This window comes from Pelophylax lessonae (assembly GCF_965119305.1).
Source record: "Pelophylax lessonae genome assembly, chromosome: 12".
In the NCBI taxonomy this organism is placed as follows: domain Eukaryota; kingdom Metazoa; phylum Chordata; class Amphibia; order Anura; family Ranidae; genus Pelophylax; species Pelophylax lessonae.
Genome location: NC_138779.1, coordinates 189,683,102 through 189,699,485, shown reverse-complemented (window position 1 = coordinate 189,699,485; position 16,384 = coordinate 189,683,102). Strand labels below are relative to the sequence as shown.

Below are 16,384 nucleotides of genomic sequence, written 5' to 3'. Positions count from 1 at the left end.
AGTTTAGGGTGAGGATGAATGAGCACATCGGGAACATTCGTAGAGGTTTCCCGAAGCACAACCTGTCCAAACACTATGACAAATATCATGGGAGGGACCCCTCGGGGACCTCCTTCATGGTTATTGATCTTTTCAAGTCCAACTGGCGGGGAGGTAACCTTCGCAGAGGTATCTCCCAGTTGGAGACCCAATGGATTTATCTCCTCAAATGCCTCAGGCCATCGGGTCTGAACGTGGACCTGGATCTAAATTAGTTTATTAACAACAGTTAATCCTGGGTATTTTGTCCCATATGGTCAGGAATATTTCCATTGTTAATTAATTTTGGTTTTATTTTATTTTGTGTTCACTTGTGTATTTATACTGTTTGTACATATTGAGATATGGTTTAAATTTTTAAACTTCCTATATTGCTATTATATTGTTTTTATACAATTTTGATTCTTCTGGCTTGTGACCTCGACCTTACATTTATATACTCCCTTTTTTCCCTAGGTAGGGTTGGGTATTTCATTTTTTTGCTTTTGTATATCGGCTCTCATGGGTCCTTGAATAGTCTGTGGGGCCGTTTCATTAAAATATATCATTTATGTTCCTTTCCTATTGCGGACTTGTGTCTGCTCCTCCCACTTAGGAGCATTGCGATACCATCTAACGATCCCTCCTTTGGAGGGCAGATGTATTCCTTCGGGAGGAGATGGTTTGTTTTTGTTTTTCTTCCGGGTTGCGGACGTATTTCCGGTCCATTAGCCAATAGTCTTCTGGTCCGGGAACTCCTTCCGGTGTCCTAGTGCGGTTCAGGTGTAGTTTTACATCCTGTGTGACGCCGGAGGGTGTGTCTGTTGATCTCTAGCATTTCCGGATTCCATAGTATTTAATAGACGTCTGTAACGCTGTCCACTCCCCCCCTGATGAAGTCGACGTCACAAGCCGGACTGAATGTACTGCTCTTCAGCGGTTGTTGAATTCCTATTGAAGGTCCTTTATGTTTTTACATGTGGTGAGTGCACCTAATTTTTTAAATAAATCTTATATTGGAACATACTGCACCATGGTCTTTCCCTGCTTTTGCATTTCATATCTGAGTAAGACGCTATATGGTTGATCCTGTCCTTGGGAGGTGATTTTTGGATCCTGGGAGCTTCTGCTGTTACCGTTTGGAGCTGACCATCCTGCTTTTGAGCTAGAGCGTTTGGCGACCATTGTGAGAACATTGGTCACCGACATTTGGTAAGAGGCCAATCGGTCATTTTGCATATGGTGGAGGTTCTCACTATTCCAGTACCAAGCTGACGGATTTCTTCACTTTCCATGGTGTTTTGGTGGATTGGACTGTTCCGCATTATTATTTTAAATTGAACTCATGCTCCATATTTATATACAGAATTAATCAACAGCGCTGCATTTTATATTTCATAACTAACATATCAGGCTTCCCTGATAAGCAGATGGAGCAAAACAAATGCTTTACCTAGTACCTTTCTAGGAGGGTGCTACACACATTTCAGGTAAATCAGTCTGATAATTGTCTGATGAGTTACTTACCAAAGATTTTTAAGTAGACAGATACATCGCTTAAGTTATTTGCTTGTATCCTCACTATGTAATTTCCCTCATCAGTTATGTTTAGATTGGAGATCTGTAGAGATACATTGGGGAAAAGTGTCACCCCACTATGGAACTGATGTCCACGCTTTAGTGGGGACTTATCACCAGGGATATATGTAAGGAGTGTACAATTTACGTACGCGTTTGGTCCTTTATACCAAATAAAATAATTAATGCCTCTAGTATTCCCAGTAACACTCAGAGTGACAGATCCCCCGATGACCGGATACTGAGGGATCAGCTGAATACTCATCATTCCACTGGACACATCCACCAACACACCGAGGAGAACTGCAAGAGAAAGTGATAGATAAGAAGATTAGTAATCATGTGTTTAAAAGAGAAGTACGGGATTGTAAAAATACAAACAATAATTTTACTCAGATGTACAGTGGGTACGGAAAGTATTCAGACCCCCTTAAATTTTTCACTCTTTGTTATATTGCAGCCATTTGCTAGAATCATTTAAGTTCATTCTTCTTCCTCATGAATGTACACATAGCACCCCATACTGACAGAAAAACACAGAATTGTTGACATTGTTGCAGATTTATTAAAAAAGAAAAACTGAAATATCTGTTAGATATAACCTTTTGGGGCTAAACAAAGTACAGGCAGACAGTCTGTTGTTTCACTGAACGCTGCTTTTCTTTCGGAGCAGGAACTATTCTCTTTTATTACTCTTTTGAGGCATAGACAAAACATGAACTCACAAATGTAACACTGCCATCTAGTGGTCATACAATGTAATAGGCACACAGCAATGACATACAGTGGTTGTTGCTGATTAAATACAAACCTTGTATGCTAACACCCCCACTCAACAACTACTATCTATGTCAATCCCATTTCTGATCTAAGATCCACAAATCTGGTTCTAGCTAGTGGCTTTGTCAAAGCATCAGCAATCATTTTTTCCGACTCACAATACACAAGTACAATCACTTTCTGATCAACTAAGTCATGAATGTAATGATGTCTGACATCGATGTGCTTGGTTCTTCCATTAATTTTCTCACGCTGGATGTCAATTCCAAGATAATATGTCACTTCACCTAGGTCTTTAGTTTCAAAGTGCTTGTTGAGTACTCCTGTTAACTTTGCAATTTCATTGTCGTTTTTGTGAGCAATGATCAGGTCATCTACATAAATTAGCAGATACATCCACTTAGTGTCTACTTGTTTAGCATATAGGCACGGATCAGCTTTGCTTCTTGTAAATCCTTCATTTAGTAGAACTTGATTAATCTTCATGTTCCATGCTCGAGCTGATTGTTTAAGGCCATAAAGAGATTTATTCAACTTGCAGACAAGATGCTCTTGTCCCTTTTTCAAATATCCTTCTGGCTGTGACATGTAAATTTCTTCTTCAATATCACCATTAAGAAAAGCTGTCTTAATATCATGATGTTTCACAATCATTGTACGCATGGCAGCCACTGTCATTAGTGTTCTGAAAGTACTTTGTTTAGCAACTGGAGCAAAAGTAGCATCATAGTCCTCACCGAACTTCTGTGAGTAACCTTTAGCAACCAGTCTTGCCTTGTACCGACAGACTTTCCCTTCAGAGTTACATTTGGTTTTAAAAACCCATTTACATCCTATGGCATGTTTACCTTGAGGTAGCTCTGAAAGTGTCCATGTCTGGAGATCTTTGAGTGATGTCATTTCTTCATCAGCGGCTTTATACCATACTTGTTTCTCATGCATTGGCAGTTTCTGCATCTCTTTCCATGAACCTGGTTCAGTTTGAACAGCTCTGCGAGCTATGTAAGATAAACGTTCAGCTGGAACACCTTTATTGATTCTGGTTGATTTTCTGACTGAAGGTATTTCTGGTTCAGTTTCAGGTTTTGATTCTTCTGCAGTTATTTCTATTTCTGTATCACTTTCCTTATTTTCTTGAGTGACTGATGTTGATTCTTTCTCAGTTTGAAAAGTTTGAGTCTGTTCAAACTTTGAGCACACAGAACTTTCATCAATAATCACACTTCTGCTGACTGTTACTTTGTTCGTGTCTTGATGTAAAATCCTGTATCCTTTTTGAGATTCACTGTACCCCACAAGCACACCTTCTTTTGCACATGCATCCCATTTTGTACGTTTTTCTTTTGGAATGTGTACATAGACTTTACTTCCAAAAATTCTGATGTGTCTTAAATCTGGTTTCCTTTTGTTCCACAGTTCATATGGAGTTTTTGTTGTTGCTTTTCCCGGCAAACGATTTTGAAGATAACATGCAGTTGTGATAGCTTCTCCCCAGTATGTAGTTGGCATATCAGCATCAAATAGCGTGCCCCTCCCACTTTCACACAGTGTGCGGTTCATTCTCTCTGCAACTCCATTTTGCTCTGGGTTATATGGAACTGTTGTCTGGAACATAATTCCATGCTTCCTGAGAATGGCTTGTGTTTTACCACTTGTATATTCTGAGCCATTATCTGTTCGTAGTACTCTGGGCATTCCGCCAAAAATATTATTTACTTCAGCGAGATACTCTTCTAATTTCTCTGGCACTTCATCTTTATTGTGAAGTAGAAATACTGTGGTATACCTGGAGTAATCATCAATGAAGGTCAGGAAGTATTTTTTCTTTCCTGGAGTCATAGTTTTCATTGGACCACAAAGATCTGAATGTATTAAGTCCAGAGGTTTTTGGGATTTGCTGTTGGTCTGCTTGGGAAAAGGTGTCCTTGCCATTTTTCCTTTAATACAGCTGGTACAAATCATTATGTGATCACATGGATTAATCTAAATACCACTTGCATAGTTATTCTCAACTATTTTCTTTATTGTATCAGAATTTCTGTGCCCCAATCGTCTGTGCCAAGTGTGGATGCAGTTTGAATATTTATCCTCTTTGGCTATTTTAACCATTTCACTGCAGTTCAGCTGATACAGTTCCTCTATGATTTTAGCCTTTGCAAGCAAGCAAATCCCTTTTGTTATGATACAACTGTCACCCTGAAATGTGACTACATTGCCTTGGTTAGTGAGTTTCTTTACTGACAAAAGGTTTCTTTCAAGATCTGGCACATACAGAACATTCCTCATATGGATCTTTTTAGTGATATCTGGAGAGATAGGACAGTATAGAAAGCCATCTCCTATTCCCACTGATTTCATAAATTGTCCATTAGCTGTAGTTATCCCTTCTGTTTTGCTTTCATCAAGCTGAGTGAAGAAACTTCGGTCATTTGTCATGTGACTTGTAGCACCTGAGTCCACACACCATGCTTGCACAGAGGTGACACCATTTTTGGATCCAAATGCATACTCCTTTGTTTCTATGACATTCTTAGCTTGTTGCAATGCACTTTGTTTTTGCATTCTAGCTTTCCAGATTCTACAATCTGCTTTTAGGTGTCCTGGTTTCTTGCACACAAAGCATTCCCGCTTTTCTAGCTGCACGTTACTGTGTTTATTTTTGAATTTTGTCTTTAAAGCCGTCTCTGAACACACACTCACATTACTCATGCTTTCAGTTTTGCGCTTGTATTCATCCACAAGCTTGCCTTTAACATATTCCAGTGTCAGATCATCATCTGGACATGCATCTAGTGCTGTGACAAGTGTCTCATAACTTTCAGGAAGTCCACTTAATAACAGCGCTGCAACATGGAAATCTTTTATCTCTTCTCCAATCCCTCTCAGTCTCTCCACCATCTCTAAGGTCTGTCTTATATAGTCCTGCATGTCCTGGTCTTTCTGTAGCTTAGTTTGATAGAGCTTTCTGATTAAATACAGTTTATTGCTAAGATTAACTCTTTCATGTGCTTTCTGTAACTCTTCCCACATGTCTTTAGCAGTCTGACAGTTACATATATGTATGATTTGATCATCATCTATGCACAGGGAGATTGTGCTCTGTGCTTTCTGATCTCTGTCTAACCACTCCTCTGTGGGCTGTGCAGGTCTTGATTCATTTATACATTTCCACGTACCTTCTCTTATAAGCAGCATTTTCATCTTGAATTTCCAAGATTGGTAGTTCTGATTTGTCAGATTTGCAATGGAGAACTTTGCTGAGGGGATGGCAGCAGCCATTTCTGCTGTTTGTCTTTCTGTTGCTGTCTCCTGTACTCACTTGCTTTAGCTCACTGTATCTGGCTATATCCAGGGGTAATCTGTATTATATCCTGGGCTTCTGTAACATGTCCTGGGCCCATAACCTGTTAGATATAACCTTTTGGGGCTAAACAAAGTACAGGCAGACAGTCTGTTGTTTCACTGAACGCTGCTTTTCTTTCGGAGCAGGAACTATTCTCTTTTATTACTCTTTTGAGGCATAGAAAAAACATGAACTCACAAATGTAACACTGCCATCTAGTGGTCATACAATGTAATAGGCACACAGCAATGACATACAGTGGTTGTTGCTGATTAAATACAAACCTTGTATGCTAACAATATCACATGGTCCTAAGTATTCAGACCCTTTGCTGTGACACTCATATATTTAACTCAGGTGCTTTCCATTTCTTCTGATCATCCTTGAGATGGTTCTACACCTTCATTTGAGTCCAGCTGTGTTTGATTATACTGATTGGACTTGATTAGGAAAACCACACACCTGTCTATATAAGACCTTCCAGATCACAATGCATGTCAGAGCAAATGAGAATCATGAGGTCAAAGGAACTGCCTGAAGAGCTCAGAGACAGAATTGTGGCAAGGCACAGATCTGGCCAAGGTTACAAAAAAGATTTCTGCTGCACTTAAGGTTCCTAAGAGCACAGTGGCCTCCATAATCCTCAAATGGAAGAAGTTTGGGACGACCAGAACCCTTCCTAGAGCTGGCCGTCCGGCCAAACTGAGCTATCGGGGGAGAAGAGCCTTGGTGAGAGAGGTAAAGAAGAACCCAAAGATCACTGTGGCTGAGCTCCAGAGATGCAGTCAGGAGATGGGAGAAAGTTGTAGAAAGTCAACCATCACTGCAGCCCTCCACCAGTCGGGGCTTTATGGCAGAGTGGCCCGACGGAAGCCTCTCCTCAGTGTAAGACACATGAAAGCCCGCATCGAGTTTGCTAAAAAACACCTGAAGGACTCCAAGATGGTGAGAAATAAGATTCTCTGGTCTGATGAGACCAAAATAGAACTTTTTGGCCTTAATTCTAAGCGGTATGTGTGGAGAAATCCAGGCACTGCTCATCACCTGTCCAATACAGTCCCAACAGTGAAGCATGGTGGTGGCAGCATCATGCTGTGGGGGTGTTTTTCAGCTGCAGGGACAGGACGACTGGTTGCAATCGAGGGAAAGATGAATGCGGCCAAGTACAGGGATATCCTGGACAAAAACCTTCTCCAGAGTGCTCTGGATCTCAGACTGGGCCGAAGGTTTACCTTCCAACAAGACAATGACCCTAAGCACACAGCTAAAATAACAAAGGAGTGGCTTCACAACAACTCCGTGACTGTTCTTGAATGGCCCAGCCAGAGCCCTGACTTAAACCCAATTGAGCATCTCTGGAGAGACCTAAAAATGGCTGTCCACCAACGTTTACCATCCATCCTGACAGAACTGGAGAGGATCTGCAAGGAGGAATGGCAAAGGATCCCCAAATCCAGGTGTGAAAGACTTGTTGCATCTTTCCCAAAAAGACTCCTGGCTGTATTAGATCAAAAGGGGGCTTCTACTAAATACTGAGCAAAGGGTCTGAATACTTAGGACCATGTGATATTTCAGTTTTTCTTTTTTAATAAATCTGCAACAATGTCAACAATTCTGTATTTTTCTGTCAGTATGGGGTACTATGTGTACATTCATGAGGAAGAAGAATGAACCTAAATGATTTTAGCAAATGGCTGCAATATAACAAAGAGTGAAAAATTTAAGGGGGTCTGAATACTTTCCGTACCCACTGTAGATGTAGCATTAATCCAATGCTGCATCTGTCCCCCGCGGTCTCTGCAGTGAGAACTGAGCGATCAAACACCGCTGATCGCTCAGTTCTCCCCCTCTGCTCTGAGGAGAGAGCCAGGACAGTCAGTCAGCGGCTGTCTGCTCTTCCCTCAATTGCTCACTGGAGTGCTGGCCTGTGGAGGGGTCAGGAGGGGCTGGCTCAGGCTCTTAGCGGATCGCTAAGAGGCGGAGCTAGGTGTCGGTCCCTGCGTCTGGGCAGATCCCGACCACATGAGCGGGATCTTTCCCAAGGAGTGATGTCTAAAGCCCGATGTTAGCTAAAAACAGAACAAACTGCACTCCTGTAATCCAAAGATGAAGGATGGCCAAAACAAATCTGTGGTTTATACTTCTCTTTTAAAAAATTGTTATTAAAAAAAGCCTGGTATAAAGTCATTTTGTTCCCATGCTAAAAAGCAAAATAATCAATCATATTCGGATGCCATTTTTTAAGTTTAAAGAGTAGTACAGAAAAGGAAACCCATGCAGGGGTCAGAATTTAGGTAGGCCACTGATCAACTGCGGTGCGTCTTGCCGGTAAAAAAAGTAACATATTATAAAACAAACTGCAATACCTGTGTGTGTGTGTGTGTGTGTGTGTGTGTGTGTGTGGGGGGGGGGGGAGGGGGGGGCTCAAGCCCAGCCTTAAGAGTAGAACTGAAGAAGAAATCACTCTCAGTCCAGGGCCAACAAGGGCCTCAACCACCCCCTCACCAACCTTAAATAGGGGGTTATCACTTAGTGAGAAGTATCTGACTTTTGTGCCATAGAGTCATTCTGAAGCCATTTTGACCACAGTTTGTTGAATTTTATGGTGCACCCCCTGTTGTAGTAAGTGTCCTTATACAGGGGCAGAGCGGTATGGACCAGCTAATTCCAGAATGTGACCGCGGGAGGAGCAGGCTTTGACAGTAATGGCATTCCTGGTGTAGAATAGGAGGAGGTGCTCCAGCAGTGTCCGCTCGCCCACCCTAGGGGTTATATCTTTGACCAAGCCCAGCATGGAGACACGTAAAGAAGGGGAAAAAAACTACATCGGAAAACGTATGGATAATGCAGACTATTTAATCCCAATATTGTGTGATGACAGGGCATAACCAGAAGATGTGAATAAAATCTCCCATAAGATGAGAACATCTCCAACAATCTGGTGGGGTGTTAAGGTCCATCTTATGAACTTTGTATGAAGTAAAGTATGCTCTGTGCAATATTTGAAATTGAATGAGTCTGTCCCTGAGAAAGACACTTTGTTTAAAGGGAAGGTCCCTAATATCCGTCCAGTCGTCACCATCAAGATCTGGGATGTCAGTCATCTGTCCCAAAGAGAGGTTAAGCCTGTGAGGGTGATCATGCATAGGTGGCTATAGAGAGCAGACATAGGTTTGGCCGAGCATTCTTTCCAAAGTGTCTAGGAATGACATAGAAAGAATCACTGGGGAGCGATAAAATTGGCTTCTAACAGCATGGGATAGCTGCCAGTATCTAAAAAAGTAAGAGGCTGGAACATTATAACTTGTACAAATAGTAGGGAATAAAAGCAAATTTGCCTTGATCAACTAAATGGGAAATTAGCTTTATCTGGAATTTGGTCCAAAAATTCTCCCTCTTTACCTAAAAGCCAGCCCAAACCTATCGAGTCGAGGAGGAGATGCATAGCAGCTGGGTCATAATCATGAGGCAAGGAAGAGGAATATAGGTGGCTATAATAGTTCCTGAACTCTTTTAAGATACCACCTGAGGAGGTTATTATCGATCCATCTTCTGGTTTTATCTCTGAGATAATAGAGAGGGGTGTGTCATGCTGAGACAACAGGGTCAGAAACCTCCCATTACGGTCCTCTTAGGCGGGCCATTCATGTTCAGCTTTCTTGTACAATTTTCTGTTCGATTTACCACAAACCACATAATATGAGGTCAAAGCTAAACAACATTTTCACTTGTATCCAATTAGGCAAGCCTTTGTGCTACATAGTTAAAAGGTACATTTTAGGCCCCGTTCACACTGGGGCGACGCTACTTTGGCGGGCGACCTCATAGATCGCAGCGCGCTGCTCGCCCCGCGACCTCGGAGCGGCCGGCACATACTTCATAACATTGAAGTCTATGCAGGTCGCTCCGGGTCGCCCCAAAGAAGCTCCGGACCCTTTTTCTAAGTCGGAGCGACTTGTGTCGCTCCTATTAGAACGGGTCCGCAGCTTCTCTATGGAAGGCGACCTACAGCGACCTGTCAGGCGACCAGGTCGCCTGACAGGTCGCCCCAGTGTGAACGGGGGCTTAAACATTTTTTATAGAAAATTGTACAATGTATGGCCAGACTTCCTCAAAAAAGGTTTGTTTACTTTTATGAAGATGGGGTCTGTAGTTAGGATCTGTAGAATATTTCTGGGCCTGAACTGTAATATGGTCTTACAAATGCACACCATACTTTTCACATATTTATTTGTAAAAAAAAATTGAAAAACATTTATCATTTCCCTTCCACTTCACAATTATGTGCCACTTTGTGTTTGTCTATCACATAAAATCCCAATAAAATACATTTAAGTTTGTGGTTGTAACATGACAAAATGTGGAAAATTTCAAGGGGTATGAATACTTTTTCAAGGCACTGTATATTATCTTGTAAAATTAACAGAGACATCATACCTCAGCAGAGCTGTGGGAGGGACCCAAGAGATCCTCCCAGTACGGGAGGAGGCGGATACAAGACCAGTCACCATGTACAAGGAGAGATAAAAGAGGAGGGAAATTTGGGACTTGAAGCACACGACTATGAGGTGATAACAAAATCGATATATCATATCATGTTTATTGATACATATACACATATTGACTCGTAAAAAAACACAATGAATTAATAGTATTACTCATAATAACACATGGTACATGTATATACATACATATCACCCCACCACTGTGGTGTGGGTGGTGTTGGTTAGGACCTAGACCTCTCTAAATAATATCAGAAATGATTGATAGATCATGATTGTAAAAGCAAGTAATTGATCAGATGGTAGTAATAGCGTAGCATCGAAAGGGGCTCTACGATCTTTCCATTGATCAGGAGCCAATGCACGATGCAGGAGAGAGAATCCCCCCTGGTTACTCACAGGTCAGCCATAGGTTCTGAATGAGATGCTGGGGGGTGAAGACATGATGGGGTACTCATCTCCTGGAGCTGTGGCAGTGCCCAGTGGCATGAAGACAACACAAACAATGGTGAATGGACTACCATCGGAGAGGGGTCCCCATTGGGAATTAAAAGTGATGCAATGTGGGACAGAACATTGTGTGGTCATTAACATTTAACATTGGGACTGGTAGACTTTAACACAATACACATTACATCTCAAAACAGACAATAGGACAAGACTGCAATGACAGTCTGTGTGTCTCCTTCATTGAAATGCATGGAATACACATCAAGCAATGCTATGACCATTTAGGAGTCACAGATTTCATGGCAACAGGCTATGGGTCTCACAGTGTAAAGTGGGACCAAATCCTCAAACTTCAGGAGATATTGCTGACAGATATTACTGTCCCACTTGAAGCAATCCAAACCATTAAGTATCTGTCTTTCACTGTGTGTCTCAAATGACACTGCGGAGAGTAATAAAATATACAGTGTGTCAATGTAAATAGTACATGTCTATTGATAAAGTGAGGACTGAAGCCCAAAAGCATGGTGTCAGTAAGAGTAACCCAGGTGGGAAGTTGAAGTAGATAATGACATATAAATGGAAACATGTAGCTCTACCCAAAGGAGTGAATATTAGGAAATAAGCACCAAGAAAGATCAGTGAGAAACAAAACAGCCTGAATTAACAACATAACCAAGTGATACCTGAAACAAACATATATATATATATATAGCCTGCATTGGCTTTTGATGAGTGGAATGAACCCACGAAACACATAGAGCCTCTTTCGATGCTACGCTATTACTACCATCTGATTAATTACTTGCTTTTACAATCATGATCCATCAATGTATTTTTTATATAATTTAGAGAGGTCTAGGTCACTAACCAACACCACCCACACCACGGTGATGCTGCGATATGTATGTGTATATACCATGTATTATTAATGAGTAATACTATTTATTCACTGTATATTGTTACAACCCAATATGTGTATATGTATCAATAAACATGATATTAAATATAATTTTTTTTTATCACCTCATAGTCATGTGCTTTATTCAAAGTCACAAACTTCCCTCCTTTTTTATCTGAACCAGGGATAGAGACATATGCCTCTACCTAGTCATTGCTTCATTTAAAGTCCCACCTCCCCCCCCCCCTTCTGTACAAGGAGGGAGAGCAGCAGTGACAGACATTCTGCTAGACATATTTTATTCATTCAAATGGGCTATCTAATGCACCAAAATACACAAAAAAAAATAGAAAACGGGCAAATGTTGTGGGGGGGTGTCGCCATGCGTAAGCACACCAATGTATCTCTTTTGGCATGGCATTAAAAATAATAAATTTATAAATAATATAAAAAATAAAGGAGCAAGAACAAGACCGAAGTCAAAACCTACCCACTCAGCGCTTATTGTAGACACCAAATTGAAAATACTGACAATACCAGTACTAAAATAACAGCTGCTGCTATACAGAATATAACACATAAAATAAGGTGCATAAATAAAACAATAGGTCCTATGTATACACTAGCAGCGCTACTGGGCTATTCTCCTTATGCCCTATGATATATCCGCAGATAATCAAATTCTAGGTTGTTTATGCACGTGAATGCGTGGTAACACCCAATAGTCCTTTCACATATATCGTTAAATGCAATAAAAAGTCCCAAAAGTCAGAGGTGAGCACGCGGCTACCTAGGCAACCCACGAGCATCCTACGTCATGCCTACGTCACGTCCCGGAACCCGAAAGCTCGGTACGAGGACATCTAGCCCCCAGGCAGGAGAGAGTGTGCGGTTAAACGTATGGAGCAGCGGGTGCGCTGGTGGCCATGGATATTGGGATATTGTCTGGAGGAGTGTTGATTGCCACCTGAGGCCTGTTCCGGGACCGTGGTTTGTGCAGCCAGACTGAGGTGGACGAAGCCTCTATATTATCCAAAGCGCCAGACTTTGGTCTCAAGGGTACGTGTGCAATACCTAAGGGGCTCCCGGAGGTGTGGTGGAGGTGTATTTTATTATCTATCTTTCAACATTTAAGGAAGATTCCACTATACGCTTTTGGGACTTTTTCTAGGTTGTTTATACACGCATTCACGTGTATAAACAACCTAGAATTTGATTATCTACGGATATATCATAGAGTATAAGGGTTATAAATAATATAATATATAATAGTAATAATAATAATAATAATAATATATTATAATAATAATAATAATATATCATAATAATAATTATTATTATTATTGTTATTTATAAATAAATACATTACAAATAATTAAAAATAAATTGGCATTAAAAATAAATAGCAACAAGATGCAAAACATGCATTTAATGCTGCATAGCCGTATGAACCCAGTCTGAAGGTAGCCAGACCGTGACCAAATGTGAGCATAGTATGCACACAATTGGAGCATTTCATGCAAGGAACAATAGTGAATCAGACCATGTAGGGTTTTGCAAGGGGGTGAGAATGACTCCTTTGGACAGTTGTTGGAAAAATCAGTGTAGAAAAGTGCCAATCACTCGTTTTAATAGAGAATAGTAATTTTGTCACATAAGCCTGAGCTCTGTATAACAAGACAATTAAACCCTTGTGGTTCACAAACTGTAAAAAACATACAGGAGGGTGCTTGTTTTCTACAGTTCCTTTTTACACTTCCTGGTTGGTAGAGGGCTGCACCCTTTCTGGGCATTGTGGAAAGAAGCGTGATTGGAAATTTCCCTTGGGAAAGGGTTTTTGGACTACCTACTGGTTAGCACTTTGCAGCACTAGGGTCATCAGTCTAAAATCCCATTTTAGACACTGATTGCATGCAGTTTGCATGTTCTCAGTGGGCTTCCTCTGGGTACTCCGGTTTCCTCCCACACTCCAAAGACATGCAGGTAGGTTGATGGCTGTCTAAAATGGTCCATGTATGTATTCCCGCATATGAGATACATGGACCAATGTGAATGTACACTGTATATAAAGTGCTGCATAAATCTCCAGCCGCATATAAATAACTGTAATAAACAGAATTGCAGCAATGCAAAAAGAATGAACACATCTCCTGCCATGCTCAGTGAGTGCCTATTGCTAGTCTTACCTGACACAGCAGCCCAAGGGCCAAACTGGTGTTGCTTGAAGATCATTTTCTCCCGTTGACAAGCAGTCGTTATATAAAAACTTTTCTTTCTCTGTAATTCTGCCACCAACTGGATCTGAATGGATCCTCAATTATTCAGACTCCCTAGATTCCTTTTCTTGAACCCTAGAATTTACTGGATCTGTAACATTTCATATGTCTCTCAGTCTTCTGGGTCTGTGTACTGGACAGCACAATAAATAAACCATGCAATTGGGGAAGTCATTTAATCCCTTAAAATCCCTTACAATCCCTCACCAGACTGCTTTTTAGAGAAAAGGGGAACTGGCACCTCCAATTTCCTCAATGGGACATTTGTATATTCTGTCGTTCTTCTTTTATTATATATAGTAAAAAACAAAAAACAAAAACAACACAGTTGTGCTGTTTCACAAACAAAAACAACATGCTTGACGTCACATGAAAAATTGCCCCTGACTCAACGTTTCTGTATGCACCGATAAGATGCAAAGACATTTTGCTAATATTGGGGTTGATTTACCAAAGGCAAATAGGCTGTTTACTTTGCAAGGGAATTTTCCCTTAGCTTAGTGAATGAGGCAAAGTGATGCTGACTTCTATCATCCAATTGCGTAAAAGCAAGAATGCTGTTTTTAATTTTTTTTTTTTTCCAAAATTTTTATTGAAGGAAATATATCATGCATGGAATAGAAAATATATGCTTGACAGTTATATAACAACAAGCGAAAAGAAGGAACAAATTGTTATAAGAACAAAGCTATTATAAGACAAACAAAAAAGATTTATGTACTCTGTTGGTATAAAGATCATCTTTATCATATGGGTAAAGAAAGCGGATAGCATCCATATGTAGGTAACCTCATAATCATAAAAGGTATCGGATTCTGAACCATGTTTTCACATGAAAGGTAGTAATACTGTTGGTATAGAAAGAAATGATAAAAGAAGGCAAGGTAAACTTTATTTTGGTCTTATAAGGGGTCAAAATGAGGAATGAATGAGTGCATGCTTACATACAGAGATAACAGATAGACAGGGAGGCTATTCATGTTCAGAGTAAACTGGAAGTGAATTAAATATTTCCCTGTGGAGAATGGTGCAATATTCACAAAGAAATCAAAGTCCAAATCTGAATGGTGCAATAAGGTGTACGTTTAGTAAACTGAGAAGTTTTCTCTCAGTTCAATTCTCGGCAGTTCTCAGAGAAAAAATATCTCCTCTGGCACCCAGTTTAGAAGGCGGAGAACTTCACTTCTCACAGGGTGATCAGAGGAGAAGTTTTTTCTCTGAGAACTGCCGTGATCTCTGTATAACTGGGTGGACTGCTTGTAATCTCACGAGATTTTGTGAGATTACAGGCACTGCTAAGTTTAAAAAGTGAAACTAAAGTTTAAAAGAACTCGTAATGACATGTTCTGACACATGAAAACATATATATACACACACATGCACGGTATATATACATACAGTATATAAATATATATATATACACATACACACACACACACACACATATATATATATATATATATATATATATATATATATATATACACATACATACAGTACATACATACATACATGCCAATCTGTATGCAATTGCACTGTGTGTTGGCAGATTGCATGCAGATTGTACACCAGACCACAGGCTATCGTTTGTGGTGTGTGGGTGTGGGGACAGTGGGAAGAGTGATCAACACAGGGGTTCTGGCTTGTAGGATAGCTGGAGGAATCCTAGTAGTGTGTGGTAATTGCTAGACTGCTCCCCAACCCTTAGAGTGCATCAGATTGTATGTAAGATTTGTATCTGCCTGTGTGTGGTCAGCCAGCTGGATTGGACTGGAGTCTCCCTCTAGTGGTGACCGAAGGCAGTGCAGGCTGTGAAAGTATTGCAGCCAATCTAATTACTTAAGCCCCGTACACACGTACCGATCGTCGGCCGAACGATCGGCCGTCTTTTGTCCCCGGGCTGTCATGTCCGCTGAAAAGTGCAAAAGACTGCACACGAATTTTGTCCGCCGACTGCAGAAGTGATGTCATGTGATGGTTAACTTTCCCTGTGTTTTTTCTTTTATGAGCATGCCCAGTCTTGCAAATCTGCTGTCTGTCGGCCGAATTCTGTACTGACTGGCGAACAATCAGCCGTTCTGGTGTCGGCATACAAACATTTTAATGCTTGCACGACAGATTCTGTTCGGCCGAAAGTGCGCTGTCGGCTGTCGGAAGCATCATACTAACAAGCCTACATTTGGTCGATCGGTCGTCTGCCGAATCTTTTCTGCGACAATCGGTACGTGTGTACGAGCCTTTAGTAGGAATTTTCTTTATTTCCGTTATCCCCTTATACTGCCCAGTCACGATTCATCACGTCTCGTTTAGCTAGTCGCCGTGGGCGTGGTTGAATCGTGATAGATTGGTTTCCTCCCACACTCCAAAGACATGCTGGTAGGTTAATTGGATCCTGTATAAAAAATTGGCCCTGCTGTGTATGTATGTGAGTGATGCCTCGTACACACGTACCGATCGTCGGCCGTAAATATTCGGCCTATGACCGATCGGCCGATTGTATGCTTGTTAGTATGATGCTTTCGACAGCCGACAGCGC

The 16,384-nt window shown here is 41.0% G+C and overlaps 1 protein-coding gene across 1 annotated transcript in view; it reads right to left on the bottom strand.

Moving 5' to 3' along the window:
• Positions 1-1,787: 1,787 nt before the first annotated feature.
• Positions 1,788-16,384, bottom strand: part of LOC309568957 (cell adhesion molecule CEACAM6-like) — a 99,108-nt gene continuing 84,511 nt past the window's right edge. The window contains exon 10 of the mRNA XM_082274722.1: positions 1,788-1,899. The gene's annotated coding sequence lies outside the window, so the exon portion shown is untranslated. The remainder of the gene's footprint in view (positions 1,900-16,384) is intronic.